Source organism: Epargyreus clarus, unplaced genomic scaffold (genome assembly GCF_041222505.1).
Source record: "Epargyreus clarus isolate Ecla_fem2 unplaced genomic scaffold, WU_Ecla_fem_2.2 ptg000005l, whole genome shotgun sequence".
Taxonomy (NCBI): Eukaryota; Metazoa; Arthropoda; class Insecta; order Lepidoptera; family Hesperiidae; genus Epargyreus; species Epargyreus clarus.
This window is the reverse complement of record NW_027332213.1, coordinates 10,532,525-10,550,190: the sequence shown is the minus strand read 5'-3', so window position 1 is coordinate 10,550,190 and position 17,666 is coordinate 10,532,525. Positions and strand designations below refer to the sequence as shown.

Here is a 17,666-nt window from a genome sequence, read left to right as displayed (position 1 = left end):
AGTTATCGTGAAGGAAAGGAACAATAGTGGTGCGAATGTTGTAGTCAGATATTACAATAATGGTATCGATTATAATTTGCGTGCGATCCGGCGAGAGATACGGGCGAGAGGCGACACGTAAGCGACAGGCTTCCCCAATCGGCGACGCGATCGGCGCTTGCGCAGCACCGCACAATGCTATCGTTCCTCTGCGATCGCGGACATGCACTCTCGCGCCATTACGATTGGTGCTCGGACGCGCCTATGCTTCGGTGATTAGCTATTTTCAATATGGTCCGTTTAATTCACGCTGACTTTATTAGACTCGTTAAAATTTCCCGCAGCTGCAGAACGAAAATAAACTGAAAAGGCTTTAGAGGGCAATAATACTGTTGAATCCTTAACAAATTGGCAGGTTTGCTGCTGCCTACGATATTACTGGCTAGATCGAAATGAATGGAAGTAAACAAACAAAGCTCGTTTGAGAGAAGCCTACTTTATTTCAAAGTTTGAGTAGTGGTACATGTCACAAGACCTCTTAGTAATAGAAATAATCTATTTCTGAGACATTTGTTATTCGCCTACGGCGGTACTACTACCACCTTAACAATTGGCCTTAGGAATAAGAATGTTATTTCCCGTGACTGCTTTGCAGTACTAAATAATTGAAGGCTCTCCCTTACTTAATTGATCAGGTGCAATAAAATATTTTTTTGTAATTGTTATTAATGAGGAATCTTGTTCTGTTTAGAGCTTGTTACAGATGTTCAAATAGGTTTTTTTTAACAGTTTAGTAGATAAAGGTGGTAGAACCCTTTGTGCTTCGACTCCGGCGGCACCACCACCACACTTATTTCTGCCTCATAACAGCAGCGTTAAACGCTGTTGTGTTCTGGCTTGAAGAGTGTGGTAAGGGAGACACACACTCTCAGGGGTAGCGGCGCGTCTGTGGCCGACCTCAGGTAGAAATATCTAATCTTATCTGGGGTTGATTGCAGATGTCCATGAGCGGCAGTAGCCACTTACCATTAGGTGGACTGCATGCTCGTCTGCTACTCCTATATTATTATAAAAAATTAATGATATTGATAGACGGAACACCGATTACTAACCATTTACAGTTATTATACACACCTACTTAGGAAAATCTATTCCCATGGTCCACTAAGCATACTTTGCATTGCAAAGGCCATAAAACGACATTCACCTCAGCTTGGGTCAAGTCACAAGACAGTAAGCTAATTGCGATTTGCTTATCTTAATTATATCTGCGCGTAGGAATTTGGCTAATCTTGTGAATTTTAGGATTTGGAATAAAATAAAAGAAATTTTGTTCTATTGTCTTACTGGCTTATTGGATTTCCGTTAACTTGAGGCATTGAACCAACGCTAAGTATATTCGATTATAATTATTATTTGGGTTTAAAGATTCCTTCGCAACTAGGAAATTGATTTGAATGGAACTTTATTAGCTCAAAGATGAAATAATTTACATGAACCATATGTGCTTGATGCTAGATCTAGCTTATTGCTGAAATTATGTCAAAAAAATCTTACAAACGCGCGAAGTGCATGAGAACATGGGGCCTACCACCATCTTTTAAAAACCATCATAGTTCAGGAAAGTTATATTTCAATATTGCAGAAACATTATTTTGTTTCATACGACCTCCTTAAAATAGGTCGTGGTACGAAACTTTCATGTATGCTTAAAATAATATTGTTTTAAGAGATGGTAATAACCCCCCAGAGATAATAAAATAGCAGGTTCACAAAGTATTCGTCGATAACAAAAGGAATAACACATAAATTACTTGTATAATTACATACGCATCTACAAGATATATCAAATCATATAATTGAAAGATCATAAAGAAAAATGCATGTCATAAGTGGTTGGACCGCAGTTAAATTTCGTATCTGAATTATATTTTTACGAAGCAATATATTAACTACCCTTAGTAATATTCTCGTTTTCTAGATACGTCTAGTGTTGCTCCGGATATTCGTATCCGCGGATATCCCAGGTAAAAGAAAGATCTTCTACCTTCTTAATTTTCAATTGATAGGATGAAAAGCTATAATATGTAGGTGATTAGGTAGAATATAAAAAAGATCTACTCTTTACCTCTAATTTATATTGACTGTAGATACATTAGCTCCATACTTAATCCAACCTAATCTAATCCGGCCACCAACTTCGCAACATACATTTAATACGCAGTCTCACGTACGTCTCACCGACTGTAGATGCAGAATGGAAAGGAGTAGAAAGTGTTGGCACCTACCGCAGTTCAGAACGCACCTACATTAATATTGATCACTAGGTTTACATTTATTATGTACCATTTATTTATTTTCATCTAACACTATTTAAAAGAACAATACTAGATACAGGACTCTGAGAAGATTTTGGCGTAGTTGCAGTACTTTGCTGTGTGTATTGATGGCCACAAAAAACTATGGATTTAATAACTTAAACTGCTCCGATATCCATAAAATAATTACTTTTGAGTCTACCATTATCATTTTGACACGTACATGTATAGATTACAGTTATTAAGCATCCAGGATAAAGCATAGCACTTATAAACAAACCCTCTTATAATCCTATTCAACATATCAAATTCCGTTTCACAAGTACTTATAAAGCAAATATTCAAATACTATGTACAGCTCCAAAAGTATCCACACTTCATCCGAACAGATCCAGATTTCCAAAATACCTATACACCGAAACTTATAGAAGTTGCAGACAACAAACAGCACCACAATTAGAGCAACGTCGTAATGGTGGTACCAGTTATGCTATTACTTATTCATGAAAAAATAATTTCTAAAAATACAACCATTCACGGATGTAAAAGAAAATCACGTATATTTTCCGAACTATTCTGATTATAAAGTAGCCTCAACAAAAATGCACACTGACCATAGAGCGAGCGTCAAGTCACCGTCCATACACATGTCTCTCCAGCAGGTGTGCAACAGCTGATGCAAATAGGAATTAGATGTTACCTATTGCCTGTTTGTAGCGGGATTGAGTTGTGTTGGTACTTTGTAAATGTTCTACCATATATATTTTTTACCCACCTACATGTTAGGCTGAGTTTTTGGAAAATTTGTAACTAGTAATAATGTTATTTATAAGTTGGTTATCCACATGCTATCACAACTTCGATGAAATAACACATGACTGAATAATTATATTTTAGTAATATTTATTTTGGCTATATTTTAAGAAAATACGGTTAGGAAGAAAATATTATAATTGTTCGAGACGATTTTCAAGGTACATCTTCTCAAGACTCCTATATCACTGTAAGATGGCAATGGTTGGAGTGGAACCAATCGATCTGGCTTTCAATCGTACAACATATGCACAAGTTAGAAATCAATTTTCACTTGCTTGTAACGGAAAATATAGTGAAGGAACCCACACTCCTGAAATATATTTTCCTATACATTGTGTCCATCTGTCCATATTTATAGGTCGTTATGACTTTACCCCCATTCACTTTGTAAGGAAAAGGTGTTAATTAATTGATGAAGATGATCATAGTGTAGTCAAATTGTTGGCAAACATTGTGTTTCCATATAAAGATAGTAGCCGATTCTCAGATCTACTGAATATGCATATAAAATTTGGTGAAAATCGGTAAGGCCGCTTCGGAGGAGTACGGTAACTAACATTGTGACACGAGAATTTTATATATAAGATAAGTCCTATGCTTTAAAATATAAATCTAAAAATGGAATCATTATAAATTGCATAGGGTTGAGATGCCATTACTTATATAGAAATATTTACCCTTATAAGCCAGACAGGTAGGGTAGGGCGGGGCTAGTTGAGCAATTTTTTACTTGAACGGATATAGCTCCTCAATGATAAGTCTCAATGAGTTGTTAAGCGGCTTGATGGATTCGTAATTTATCCCTCAGCAAAAGTGTCCATAGTATTTTTTTGTAAGAAGGCGAATTTAAGAGCTGCAGCTATTTACATGCAGGAAGGCAATTATGCTCAATGTACCCCATTGGTGGGGTAAGTTGAGCAAGGGTATGGGGCAAGTTGAGCACGAATTACGTTAAGAATATAATGTTCAATGTTGACTAGGATTGATCAACTAAAATATGTGTTTGACAATCAGCTCTTTATTTATCGTCTTTTAGTTACAGAACAACAACACTTAAAGTTATTTTCTTAGAACAATTAACCAAAATTAGAATAAACAAAACATTAACGTATCTTAAGAGAAACTCAGGATTAAAATCAGTCTATTTTTTTCAAATAGGACTGAATGTCTGAAAAAATATATATTAATAAGTTCTTAACTTTATCGTCGATGTCACTGTTGCAATTGACACTAACGAACGTAAGACCAGCACCTGGAACACATTTTGTATGTGCTTATTCACTGTAAGCTTGACATTGGATCCAATTTTCTCCTGGTAAACTTTCAGCATAGCCTTCGCAACAAATCAGACAGGAATAATCATCATCATCACATTCCTCACTTGACTGGAGTATTTTTTTACAGACACCCTTCTTCTTTTTCCTATCCATTTTCTTCTTTGGCTTCTTAACTTTTAGGTGGTTTTATTTTGCTGTTCTTCTAAAGCGTTTTTTTCGGGAGTGTCTGTTAATATTGCAGCTTTCCTCTTTCTTCTATTAGTTTTAGTAAAGCATCAATTACTTTATAATAATAATTAATAATAAAACATCAATTACTTTAGTTGTTTGAGTCGTGGGGTAAGTTGAGCAACTATAGCTCAACTAACCCCAACCCGGAATTTTAAAACAAAAGTGAGGTTATAAAAAAACCATAATAAATATACCCAGAACAACTTCACATATCAAAAATACAATAATTATCTGAAAGATTAACACTTACCTTATTGAAAACAAATATCTATTGACTAATACAGACGAAAACTCGCGATAAACGACGTTTTTACTTTTAGGTCACAAAATAAACAAAACGCACGTGATCTTTACTGGCTCGTCCAGCCGGCTCTAGCGATCGCGTGATGATTACCTCTCCCACTACTCCTTCTTTTCGCCATTAGATGTCTATGCGTACGGTGAATAGTTTGCGAGATATTTTGATTGCCCAACTTGCCTCTCTGCTCAACTAGCCCCGCCCTACCCTACCTGTGCAAAATTAAGTGAGTTTATGCTAAATACGTAACTTCACGTTCAATAGAAATTACATAGCATATGTTAAAGTTAGTTAATACTGTCTACTTAAGTATATAATTTATGAAACTTAAACATATCACTGACATGAATGGCGATGTAAGTACAGCAATAACTTATTGCCGTATTGACTAAATGCACTGTGCAATAATAAATAAGATACATAAACGTTTTTATAGCTGTTCCTTTAAAGCATAATGTAATATTTTATTGACACTAGAAAAAAAACATTTATTACAAGCCTAAATTGGCCCGAGCTCCATTTATCATTTAGTACCGCAGTGTATATGCATTTAAAATTGTCCTACAGTCATACCTTGCTTAAGCTAGATGTTTATATTTCTATTTTGCACACAATACGAAACTTGTTCCGTATCACGTCCTGGCATTCACAAACGAGATCAGTTTTCTTCACATTTCGAACAAACTAACGCCAATCAAATGCATCCGGCCCAACAAATCGTGTCTTACCCTAACAGCGAGACGAGTAGCAAACGTCAATCTAACACGAAAGCCCGCAACGAGGTGTTTAATGATGCAATAATTTGCATAGCGGCCCGTTGCACTGAAACTTGGCCTATTCTCACGTCTGTCTCCCCATCCGCACTCCCTTTTAAAGCGACCACTCTTGTTATGTGAGCCTACATGTGCTAAATATCGCGCTCGGCCACCATCCTTCTTTTTTAAGCGCCCAGCGTGCAAAAGAATGCAATTCATTTGCATTCTAACAGCTCTAGCGCAACTGGATAAAGTCAATTGCTAGTTTAACTCACCATTTAATTTGCGCCGGTCGTTTATAGTCTGTTAAGCAGCGAAATGATTACCTGAAAAGGAAGGAAATCGCTTTATTATACGATGCACAAACGTCATAAAAGTCAAGCGAATGTAAACGAAATCATTAAAAAGCACAAATTGAAAATGAAAAACGTGTCGAATCAATTAAGGGGCACCCCACGAAAGTGTCGGGTCGTTCGGTGCGGAGCGGGCACGGGCCGCTCGCTAAACCTCGGCGCACAATCTGACATTTATGAGTGCCATAAAAACGCTCAAGTAGTGACTTTTACTACTTGTTTAGTGAACATAAATGTCTTTGCCTTACCCGCGCTCAACGTCCTCCGTATTTAAAAGCGCACAGTTTCGTGCACAGTTTTGCTCCTTTTGCCTCTTTTTATTTACTGTTACTGTACTGTTATGCAACTGTATAATGCTTTGGTTACTTTTCAGCGACGATTTATGGTTGTCGTCTTTTGTCTTTATTTTGCTGTGAGAACATGCTCGTTTTAGTTTGTTATTTTTATTGTGTATTCCAAAAATAAAATGAGAGAGATATATCTTTTGCCAAAAATTACAAAAACATGCTTGCTTTAAAAAACAGGGTTTAAAGCTGAAGTCGAGAGAATTCCTAATTCTAAAGTCGTAAATCATACTAAATATATGGTGGCCACGTACCGTGAGATTCTTAAGCGGAAGTCAAGTTACATTATCGTGATGTTATTTACACTTGTCACGAGTGTAATTAGGCGGCTACATTTTATTTATTCATGTCGTAATAAACCATCCTTCCTGTATATCATTCTTAGTACGTCGCTACATGAAAATGAGCTTATTTTGTACATGTATGACTAATATACCTATTTGTGTAATTTAGATGATTATTTTATGGTTATATACTCGTAGTTATGAGACTGCTACAAATCTAATTAAATTATTAATAAAATGTAATGCATGTAGTGAGTATATAAATACGTGACTGCATTGCATAAATCTTAAATAATCAGTTCATCTGTAATAATTATATGTACCTAACAGATATGTATTATTAAATCATAATTTATTATACTTTAAGGTAAAATTATATGTCTAAGTTTTTATACAATTTGAGTACCTACCCTATGGTAGGTGGCTACTGTCGTTTATGAACATTTGTAATCAACCCCAGACGAGATTAGATTTCTACTTATACTTAGCCACAGATCTTTTGCTAGCCCTAAGGACTTTCCCACGCCGTGCAAAGCGGTATACAACAGTGCTTAGCATTACCGTTAATAGGCAGAAATTGGTATGGTGGTGGTAGAGCCGTTTGATATCGAGCCGAAAAGGATTCCACCACCTTCCAGGATCTAAGTAAGAACATCTCGTAATCTGTTATTACACTTACATTGGATAATATTGAGTGTATGTACTGCCACCATTTCTGTCCTAGTACCTACTTGTATGAAACTTTTGCAGCTCAAAGCAAGATGTATTTTTGTCCCATAGCTTCGATATCGACTCGAAAATGTCCATTGTGGATACCAAGCATTATTTGGTAAAACGTGTCAAGAATTGGGATCACTAACTTAAACTAACTAACGGCAGGTTCGGTTCCGTTATAATTTATCTATTAATAATTTAAGCAGGTTTTTCATTTTAGACGACATTTTCATTTCGGCAGTAGGTAGTACTTTAGACTATCGATAGACTAATTATCTATTTTAGTATGACGTAAAGTAACCGTTATTTGATCAGTAACGTATATTGACATTTAAGACTTTGTATAAGATTCAAATAAAATCGAACATGCAGTCCTTCTGATGGTAAGTGGCTACTGCCGCCTATGGACATCTGTAATCAAACTCAGATAGTATTAAGTTCCTACCTGAGTTCGGCCACAGCTGCTCCACTATCACTGAAGACTAAGCTGGAACCACAAAGAGTTCCACCACTTTCAGAACATATAAGTCAACCGGTATCCACATCGATACCAAAAAATATATCGAAATTATATTTATATGACTCGATATTTAGGTACCTAGGATAATATAACACAAAAGATATCGTTTCCCATGCCTCCAGTGTTGGGCAACGGAAGCGTCACACCTTAGTGCTTAACAAATTTCCTGTCCACGTTGAGATCACAATTAGTAATCCTAGGACATTCACCCAGGTGTTTCGTATTCCGTGTTCGTCTTGTAACCATGTTGTAGGTATTAACACCGGCTTAGGTATGTGGGTGGCCTATGACAACATACCTCCAGGTATCGCAAACTTCGAAGAATAATAATTTTCGTTCGTAATAACAATAGGTTCTCTTTATTGTTTTTCATCCTAAATCGATGTTGCATTTTATGATGCAGAAGTCACAATGGTAGAATGCAACTTATGGACAAGTAATATGTATGTATATGATGATTACTAATTATAATATCTAGAATATGTGCTCTTTTTAAAGTCCAAAGTAAAAAATAATTAGCTTTATCTAACTAACTTAGAATGACTAATCTAGATTTTAAGATTTCGCTGACAGTTACTAATCACAAGTAGGATAGTCTAACATAACTTGATGACTGACTCAGAATTACTTTTATTACTATTTAGTTTACTATTCTTAAATCCAGAACATATGAGCAGTAAACTGTCTCTATGAGTAAGAATAGATGTGACGGTGTGTTGCGTTGTCGAGTCAGGAACAGTTACATCACCTCTAATTTAACTACGTGTCTCCCTTACATCCTTCAAACCGATAGCATTGCGAACAACTCGATATACTAACATGAAAATGCAATAAAATCACTGTGTTTGTGCGAATGATTTTAATTTTTACTTGACTTCGGGAAGGTGAGAGAAATACTTTTTGAGAGTATATATGTAGGTACATATTTATGTCTCATTCTTTGATACATCCTGCAACCCAAACGATTTAATAGATAAAGGGATGAGGTGTCCTTGGATCCGTCTTAATTGTCGGAGTATCTTAGGGTTTATTTTTGAAACATTCCTTTTTTATTTTTAAACATTCTCTAGTTGAAAGGTTTTTTTCATTTATTAAAACAACGTGTTTAGTTTAAAATCTATGTAACTTAAGGTCGTATCGACATATAAATGTCACATTACAATACACCTCGTATAAAGTCGCGGGCACAAGTCAGTATGATAAAAAGAGGTGTGGTACAAAAGTTTTATTAGTGGAACACGCACAGAACATTCTATAGCTTATAAATTCATAAATTATAATGAATGTGGTGAAGATAATATGCGTAGTATTGTTTTTAAATTAACAGAATTTATTGTCAATAAATTGTAGTACGATGATAAAATACAAACGAGGCAGAAGGTAATTTATTAATCTATTGAAATTAAGTTATTCTTATGCTTTGTTTTACGACTACTATATTTATAAGATAAATATGGTTTTAATTGAAAGGCTTTTAAATGTTTGGCTAAGTCGTAGGCGGAGGAACCTATTATGATAGCGTTATATCTTAAATAGTAATAAAACTATCAATAATTTAATAATAATAATGTAGAAATATAAATCTGTCCAAAGAAACTTGTAACGATCAACCAGAACAGGTAGATAGATGCCTCCTTCCTATTACTTCGTACTTCGTCGTACTTCGCATTGTTTTTTCTTCATTATATTAATACATCGTGAATCTTCTTCTTCCAGGGCCACTTGCTGGCCCCGAAGGTGTCCTTTTAAGGCAGAGCCTTCTAAGGAGGTGTCTCCATATATTAATACGAAGCTATTCGTTACTACTTATACTACAATAGTAGGGTGTTGTAGTTATAGTTGTAACAAGGCCGCATGTAAGGGGGTCGTAGCATCAAAACAAGACCGAAAAGGCGTCCTAATTACTATTCTCGACGGGCTCTTGTTTATTTCCCGCTCCAAAAGAAAGTCCTTCTGCATACCATAGTTATATATTCGTCCGCCAAACCATACCTTGTTTTCGCTACAAATTAGACAATTAGGAGGCGGGCTGTGCCGCTAAATCTATTCAATTAAAGCTGAGTACGCACCGGTCACCTACCGCGGCGATTTTTAATCGTATGTATTCAACGTGCGAATCGCGTTGACATTTCGCATATCAATGCGCCGGGCGAATTGATGAAAAAACGTCAGCGCGTGTCAATGAGAAGTTATGCGACGGCGATGTGAAATAGTGAGTGGTGGGTGATTTGCAAATTCGTGTTAGATTTTTGTGACCCGGATTACGATTTATATGTAAGTTTAATGGCAATATTGCTTTTTATTCTTTTTTAATCTAAGAAATGAGAAAGTCGTTAGGGAAATGATGCTAGTTTTAGTCCATAGGCAATGTTTCCTAGTCTCTGGAAATGTTGGGACTGACTTGAGTAGTTTTTTATTAGTTTTAACTTCATAACAACATACAGCTCTATTGGGGTCATTAATACAGGTCTAGTTAATGTATACGTCTTCTCACAAGATATTTTAATATAAATATCTACTAAAAAAGATGGATCTTGTACTTCACTAAGATAAGCCAGTCAATCCTATTAAATAACAAAACGATCATATACAATACCAAGAATACGAACAATGTTTCGAAATAATCGACAATACAATTTATAAACGGTGCTACTCTTTATGAGTCAGACCACCTATTCTAATCCTCATTATAACACCCACTGAACTATACTCAATAGATGTTCTGCCCACGTCCCGAAGTTACCAAAAGTTATGTGATGTATTCAGTTACCTAATAGGTCCGGATAACTTTACGATACTGACTAAATAGGTAATTCACGAAAACGTCTACGTTTCAATTGTTTGTCTGAGAAAGCTTACCTTCATTTGCCAATACCTTTTCTGTATCTATTGAGCTACTTTGATTATAATAACGATGAGCCGACCATATAAAACATATTGGAACTTGTCCATACACTGCCGTCACACGCGGGACAGCTGGAACAAAATAAACCGCCGATATCGGTCGCGATGGACAAACTATCGCCGTCACGACACATTAAAATCGGCATCGAAATATTCTAGTTCTTGGTATCGGCTCGGTGACGGTGGCGGTGGACAAACAGCGTAAATCTCACACACGTTTGATTTTTTTTTCAGAACTCCCTATCATACATAGATTTCTTCACAATGTTTTCTTTACAGTATTCAATGATAATTTCTAATATGCATTTAGGTTTCACTACAATCACAAAAAGTAATTTACAACTGATTCATCACAAATATTTAGCGTAAAATCACGAGTGAGCACTATCTACTGCTTTATTGATTGATTTAAAAAAAAAAACACTTTTTGTCACGACATTTAAAAATTAAGTAAATTAAGAAAAAATATTTAAGTATTATTTTAGTTACGCATGCCGATGTGAATAGCAATTTTTTGTTATCTATTATGAATGGATTAGCGTTTATTTTAAATAGTTTGACACAGCCGATTCTGATGCGCCACGGAGCATGACCCATCCGACGTTTGATGCTGATGTATGGCAGAGGCGACACTCGCTAGATGTTTGTCACAATTAATGTACCAAAAACAATAATGAAAAGGTCGGGTTGAACTGTTTAACGTCATTTATTTATATAGATCCTGCTTAATCTGTGCCTAAATCAAATTCTACTTGTGATCCGTATTTATGGCTAGCTCTTAGATTAGGTTTTTTTTTGGTAAAGTTTAATTTTGTTTTCTCTTAATGAACCTTAAATACCATACTTAACTATATTAAATAATACAAATAATTTATAAATTATTAAAATTTATAAATTAATACAAAATATTTATAAATAGCGATAACTTATTGTTATCAAATTGGGCTTCTCATGGCTGATTCCACGGTTCGTATCTCAGGCACGCAATTCTGACGTTTCAAAGCCACGTATTAAAAATAAATGATCTTACTTTAGCAGAGAAGTGCAACATCTTGAGGAAACTTGCTTAAGAATTCTGTAAAAAGAGTGTACTCAAAGGTAATTGAATTTTTCCAATCCGCATTTGATTAAGGTAGTAGAATATGGCTTCAACCTTTCTCACTCTAGAACAGACTCGTGCCCAGCAGTGGGATAGTAATGAGTTGATCTAATGTTCTAATTTTGTATACCTACCTACCACATTTGAAGTTGCCTTTTGAAATAGTAAAAAAAAATATGTGTATAAAATATTCAAATTTAAATAAGTATATTTTATCTACATTTTTGTTATGATAGATAACTGAAACACTGTTTTGAAAATATAATGAGCTAACTAATAATCAAATTAAAAATATCTGAGACTTAAAATAATTAAAATGAGAAGCAATTATAAATCACACGAAAATTATTCAAACAGTATGAAGTAGTTACTTAGTTACCTAACAGACATGTCTATTGTGATTGTATAATTAAATTTAATTGTGCAATTAATTATTTACAAAGTTAATTATTAATATTTAAAATATAATTAAAGTGCACAGAAAAAGAATAGGTAACATTTAGTTATTTTCTCATAATATTTTCAAAATGCGAAGTGTGCATGGTCCCGTGGTTTGTATAAATCTTTATAGATTTACAAAGACTAAGACTGAATAAGTAAACCTTGTTGGGGCCTTATTGGAGGGTATTTCTTCAGCAATTTCCATTGGATCAGCGTGATGGAGTGTGCTCCAGACCTCCCCCAGTTAAAGGACGAGAGTCATCCACCAAGATATAAAATTGAAAGAAATATATTTTTTATAATATAAGAGTACCAGACGAGCATGCAGTCCACCTGCGGTAAGGGGCTACTGCCGCTCATGGACATCTGTAATCAAACCATGATAGGATTAAATATTCCTACCTTAGGTTGGCCACAGATGCGCCGCTACCCCTGAGAACTAAGCTGGAACGCTTCGGAAAAATATGTCTGGCGAAATAGGTGTGGCGGTGGTGCCGCCGGAGTAAATAGTTTCCGGGTGACGATTAGCCCTTTAAGAATACTTTACCTTATAGAGCATAACGAAAGCTTCCCAAGCTTATGTGAGAACTTAGCGTGTCTATGATCGCTCGTTAAGTTTTTGCGTAAAGCTCACTAATCCTATTAAAAGATAACAGGTGATCGCAAACGATAATTAGTTCCCTATCGTTAACATATTGTATGACAAAACACATTTATAGTCATGACAGTAAATAATCCAATAAAGTTCAGTACATGTTTTAGAGTAATATGAGATCTTAATACGAATTTGGTTTTAATCTATTTAATAAAAATATAAATCTGTGCGAATAAATCCCTAGTATTAACACTATATTACATTAAGAAACAGGTAGAGCGGTATAAAACCACTAATTGTGGTTAGGTGTAAATTAAGACGTTGAGGACCACTAAAGTATTTCCACTTATTCATTACAGGTAGAGACATAATTATCAGTTTTACACTCAACCTGGCTACATATCCTATAACTTTGGCTATACACCTTTAAGCTTTGACGGTGGTAGAGCCCTCTGTGGTTCGACTCTAACGGCACCACCGTCACACCTATTTCTACCTTTTTTTAATGTAATATGGGAGTAGCAGACGAGCATGCAGTCCACCTAATAGTAAGTGGCTACTGCCGCCCATTGACATCTGTAATCAATCCCAGATAGGATTGGATATTCCTACCTGAAGTCAGCCACAGATGCGCTGCTACCCCTGAGAACTAAGGTGGTACGCCTTGAAAAAGTATATCTCCCTTACACAGTAGTGCTAAACACTGCTGTTATGAGGCAGAAATAGGCGTGGCGATGGTGCCGCCGGAGTCGAACCACAAAGGGTTCTACCACCTAATAAGAGCAGTGTTAAGTGCTACTGTATTCTTAACCTAAGCAGTTACAAATAGTTGCCAATATAAGAAAAAGTATAAAACACTTTTAGTACGCGTTACTACGGTATCTTAAACTAATAAGTATTCTCCACATCGCAGCTAAAACAATAAACCTATCATCATACAGTGCTCTATTAATTTCTTCATCGAGCATGCTTCCTCACGCAACATAAAATATAGACGCAACTACATCTCGGGTTTGTTTACTACTGATGCTTTATATAGCTGTATAAAACCATAATTATGTAGGTATCTAACATATATTTTTATTCTATAAAAATATATGTTAGATATATATAGATATAATAATCGTTCTTTTAGTAAACAGAAATGTTTAGTCATTCTGTCATTGTACTAACTCGAATCTGATATTATTGAATGGTAACGTGAGCAATATAGTAATTCATATTGTAGATAAACTATAAGGTACAATTATTTCAATAGATCATCTATAAGTAGCTGTGGTCAGAAGTCATTTACAAATGAATTTAATTGATAAAGTAGCTACTTAAATGTACTCTAAATTAACACCTACACACCTACTATCTATAGCACTAGAAATGAAACTTATGAGAAGTTTCATTTCTAGTGCTATAGATAGTAATGGAATCATTTTTACGTTACATTATATATTAAACAGTTATGAAATATCTCTACTTTATGTAAATTTAATATAATTGTCTCTTTAATAGCTAATCGTAACGTTTTACCGTTTTACGTTTATATTCCACCCCCAACCAGACAGACATTTGAAAGATGAATTCAGGATCACTATACTTGCATATATCATTGTGTTGTCACAGCACCCACAGAGGGACTTCTAGCACGCAGCAATGAATGTAGAAAGCACGAAACAAAGTTTTTTTTTGTTTCCAAACAAAATTCCTTCGAATACTTCAACTACGTACTAAAGTATCAAAAATATACAGAAAAAGTAAAGAATCATAAAATCCTAAATAGAGAATATTACGTATTAACACACATGATTGTAAAATGATTGACATACGACGTGGGTGTTCTAGTTAATATGCGATTTATATGAACCCACTAATGAGCGCGCCCTGCGGAGTTCATATATTGATGTACTAATTAATATTAAGATGTCCATTATGAGCATGTGCGGTCAGCAGGTGACCACAAATTATCCATTTTGAAAATATAATTGTATAATAAATCCACATAAAAATAGTTCTTTTTTAAATTGAAGCAGCAAGCGACCATGCAGTCCGTCTGATGGTAAGTGGCCACTGCCGTCCATGGACATCATTCCACCTCCTCCTTGCATCGTTCTCCTCAATGCTGAGCGTTGTGGTCTCTATTAGTGATCTTTCTCTTTATGATCTCGCGCCATCTGCCTCTATTTTCGGCTATGTGTAGAGCATTGTATACCGTGGTGTCGAGATTTGTGCGGATTTGGTCAGATCAACGTATCGGACTGCGCCCCCGGGGTCTCTTGCCTTCAACTTTTCCGCTTACCAGAAGCTTTTCCAGGTTCTTGCCTCTTTTCCTGGCAATGTGGCCGAAAAACTCAAAAATTCTGCGGAGGCAGATGGTTGGTCGGATTTCCATACAATTTGGGGTTGGGATTGGACCATCATTAATCAACCACAAATAGTATGGAAATCCTACCTGAAGACAGTTACAAATGCGTGGCTACCCTCGAAGTCTAAGTTCAATTTCCTAGATTGTAAACTGTGTAACTTCCTTACCAAAAAGACAACCTTTAATTTGAGAGATAGCAATTATAGGGGATAAAATATTACTATTAAATCTACCCCTTTTGTGACAGTCAATAATAGGTACCTATATGCTTAGTTCTTCTCATCCACATGTAAGTTTTGAGGTATGTTATTATAACACGTATAACACACTTATATATGTAGGTGTGTGTTTAAATAAACCTAGCCTTGTAACTATAATACATCATTTATATTCTATGGTGGTAGAACCCTTCGTGGCTCGACTACGGCGGCACCGCCACACCTATTTCTGCCTTATTATAGCAATGTTAGTACTGTTGTTTGGGTTTGTAGGGTGTAGTAAGGCAGAGACACTTCAATGGGGCGTAGCTTGAGAGGTAGCAACGAATCTGCGAGGTTATTAATAATTATCTCATATTTACCTTTACCAAAGATCGACATTTGAAATTATTTATGGACTAGTAAACTGCGAATTTTGTAGTTCGCAAACAAATTGAAAAATATGACGACAATATTACTTTAATGTAATTCGAAAATATTGATTATTTTTATTTTGTTTCAATATAAAATCGCGGAATAATTTAGCACAATGGTAATGAGACACAAAAGACGATTGCGAATTACATTATTTTCTTATCAATCATCATATATTACGTTATTCAATAACACGTAATTAGAAGATGTGTAGGTGGTATAAGTTCCACAGCTAATATGAAACTGTTAGAGTACCAAGTAGGTACTTGACCCACGATACGTGGCCTCACGTAGTTCCAGTTACTCACTAGCATATGGCTATCGCCCATATATCTCTGGTATACGACAATTGTATTAAATTTATTTTTCTTAGAAATTTTAAGGAAAGAATTTTTCAAATTATCTTTTCCTTAACACTTAATATTTGTTTTATTTTCCCTATAAAATATATCTATACCTTTTTTTATTCAAACGCCAGGTGAAACACACGTGTAGAACATATTATTAGATCCAAGTGCGTGGTTTATACGTATTTACGTTGGCCCTATTTTGATATCTAACTCTATGCTTCTATTAATACATTTTGAATTCAATGTGTTTTGCACTTGGAACTTATAATATTAAGAGCTACTAAAGGACAAACAATAAAGCAGGAAAATAAAACAAAAAGAACGGTAACAGAAATACCAATACAAAATAAAGAAAAAAATACCAAATATAATCATCATCAAACGATAGTTACCCGGATGCGCTTGCAAAATGAACTGAAGAAAAACATGTCGTGTTAGCGAAAATACGATACGTAAATTCGAAATGCGCGCAAGTCAGCAGTTTGCGTTCATGCCAATAAGCAATAAATCAATCAATCATCAATCAACCAATCAGCGTGTTTCGCGGCTGCTATCTGCACGCTCGGTCGCCCACGACGCAACTGCGACAACATTGCCAGCATTGCCGAGCGATTTTGATTGAAATGTAAATTGCAATCGAATTATCGATTGATGATGATAAAATAAATTATGGAAAAATTAAGATATTAATTCAGCATTGTTTTCAAACAGTCAATCAGTATTTATGAGTGATTCCCGAGTTGTGGAATTATTGTCATTGGCTGATGAATAACTGAATTTCAAATCGAGGTATTTAAACAGAGAGATAGAATTATCGAGGTAACAGGTAAATTTGAAAAAGCAAAAAGATAAAACGCAGATAGGTATAATATTTTTCTCTTAAAATTAATCAGGAATTTTTACAGCTACATTACACAAAGTTTCTTGATTTCCCAATTTACGAAGAACATAATTCTTCACAATTTACATACACTTATTATGAGAAACACAATTATGAGAAACAAAAAATCATGTCACTGGATGTATCAAACCTATTAACGAGCTGTTTAAATATTGAAATTTAAACTGAATATACACGGAATGTAAACTGAAATGTACCAAACTTTCTCTCGTTTAAATTTTTCTTTAATGCGAATGTAACGTCAATACTGAAATTGACTGACACTGATTTAAATGTTAATCGTTGGGTGTGGAAATTATTAATTACAGTCGGACATCGGCACGGCTGTTACGCATGCAGATTGGTATGCTAACGAATGATAAACTATGCATATGTTGCAGGACCTCATTTAGCTCTCGCCTCCGTCATCAAGGGTTGTTTTGGGCAGGTCTTAGTTCAATGTACGCCTAACCTTTGCTATATTTATAAACTTGAATAAGCTACTGAAGGAAATTCGATC

General features: G+C 35.2%; 1 protein-coding gene across 10 annotated transcripts in view; it reads right to left on the bottom strand.

Annotated features, from left to right (window-relative positions):
• Nucleotides 1–17,666, bottom strand: part of LOC140742280 (homeotic protein antennapedia) — a 246,585-nt gene that overhangs the window by 129,846 nt on the left and 99,073 nt on the right. For 8 of the 10 annotated variants that reach the window (XM_073073148.1, XM_073073142.1, XM_073073145.1 and 5 more), the window contains one exon: nt 5,950–6,000. The exons of the other annotated variants lie outside the window; for them this stretch is intronic. The gene's annotated coding sequence lies outside the window, so the exon portion shown is untranslated. The remainder of the gene's footprint in view (nt 1–5,949; nt 6,001–17,666) is intronic. 10 annotated transcript variants of the gene reach the window in all.